Raw genomic sequence first — 2,070 nt, 5'->3', positions numbered from 1 at the left:
CGTGAAGTTATATTAGTAATTAAGAAGATAAGATTTATAATATGGTGTAGCAGTGAACTATTTGGAGTTAACGCGAAGCTTAGATATTTTAACTTCCATCCATATGGCAAAACAGTTCTTCAAAGATTTCAGAGGATTGATCACTTAGTTTTAATAAAATATCAATCATTACCAATCGAAGTAGTGACAAAATTTGATAATGAGAGCAAAAGAGGTTTTGGAGGTTTCGGATCATCTTGTGCTCTATAAACAAAATATTGGCTGTATAGAAATAAAATTTCGTTAGGTATCTTGAAATTCTAAAACGAAAGCTTTTAACAAACGTTGTCTCGTCGTAATTTTTATCGAGCATACTCTATGAGCAAACTATGCAATAAAATCTTCTGATAAACATGAACATGAGCTAACTTTGTCCCAATAAACCTTATCAGCAAACTTTCCTATAAAACTATAGTACAAATTTTGTGTTTGATATAATCCACCAATCAACCTTATCAGCAAATTCTGTTATGATTCTTTTAGTAAGCTATTGCATGATATAGCCAACCAGTTAACTCTAACTGCAAAGTCTCTTCTGGTAAGTCATACGTTAAGATTTCCCAATTGCTTTTATCTTTGAATTTACTTACGTAAGAAATCTTCTGTAACATTTTCACTAAAACGCATATAAGATCATTGCTTATCTGTTTTTTATCTAATGTTTCGCCTGACAAGTTCATAATATAGTTCTCCATAATATTTTTATAATTAGTTCGTTATCTTCCTTAACAGCCCATTTAAATCAATACCAACAGCAACGCAAAAAATATAAAATCATTTTTATATATCTCATCATATCTTCATCATCTTGATGATCGTATTCATCTGCGTTACAATAAATATAAGCTGTATCTTACTCCACATTTATCAAAAGAACACGGTCTTCATCATCATCTAAGTAATAAGGCACGATTGAATACAGGTCTAAGAGATAACAGCTCTTAAGCAAACGACATGTTTGATTAATATTCTTCTGTATGTGAAGATATAAATCATTTTATTTTTTAAAGATTTTCTATATAATAAATATAGATATTGATTTTGTTTTAACACATGTCCAAAATAAACTAATGCAGGAAGACTTTAAACTTAAAGCAGTACTTAAAGAAAGACAATATTATTGAAAAAAATGGAAATGTTGCTAAAACAAATAGAGATGCAAGGAAAAAGTGAATGCTAACTAGAATCAAATTGGGATAGTGATAAGGAAAGTGATTAGTTAGATTCTTATGTACATAGATTAGAATATACATATCTATGGCTTTTATGTGATAATCTCATATAAGCCACTCTATAATAAATAAGATAAGCACTGTTCAGAGTAATTGAAATCAGATCAAAATTTGCAAATACAAAACTAGACGATTAAGTATTAATTAAACATAGTATAGTAGAGTTAAAGAGTATACGTAACGAGAAGGGGATAAGATGTTATTGAAGATTGACTAAAGCAGAACTTATTGATCCTTTTAATCTTACTGATATAACAAAAACGAAATAAGATCAAAATTGGCAAGAACAAAAGATGAACTCTTCAGTTAAACATACTATATTTGAGTTAAGGATTATATATAAAGGGAAATACATAAGAGTTTTGTCCCGACTAAGCAAAGCGCAACTTATTGATAGCATTAATGGTAGCGATATAACAAAAATGAAACAATTCAAAATTTCCAGGACAAAACAAAAAGGTGAAGTCTTTAGTTATACATTCTGTAGTAGATTTAAGGAATATATTTAAAGAGAAAGGGATAAGAGGGTACTCCCGAATAAAGAAAGCACAACTTGCTGATCATAATAATAGGTATGAAATTGAACACAACTAAAACAGATTAAATTTAGCCCAGACATTTCCATTTGATGAAGACGTCCTCGGAGAACCAAAACCTAAAAGACTCGATAGAAAGGAAGCTTTAAAACTTATTCAATTTCAAGAAGTAACTGAAGAAACTAAATCAGCACGCATACCTATTAAAGTAGAAATAGAAGGAACAGCATTAAAAGAGATTACAGACCATAAAAATCGATAAC

Source organism: Thermobia domestica, chromosome 4, assembly GCF_964235325.1.
Source record: "Thermobia domestica chromosome 4, izTheDome1.hap1.1, whole genome shotgun sequence".
NCBI lineage: Eukaryota > Metazoa > Arthropoda > Insecta > Zygentoma > Lepismatidae > Thermobia > Thermobia domestica.
This window is presented reverse-complemented; position numbering follows the sequence as displayed.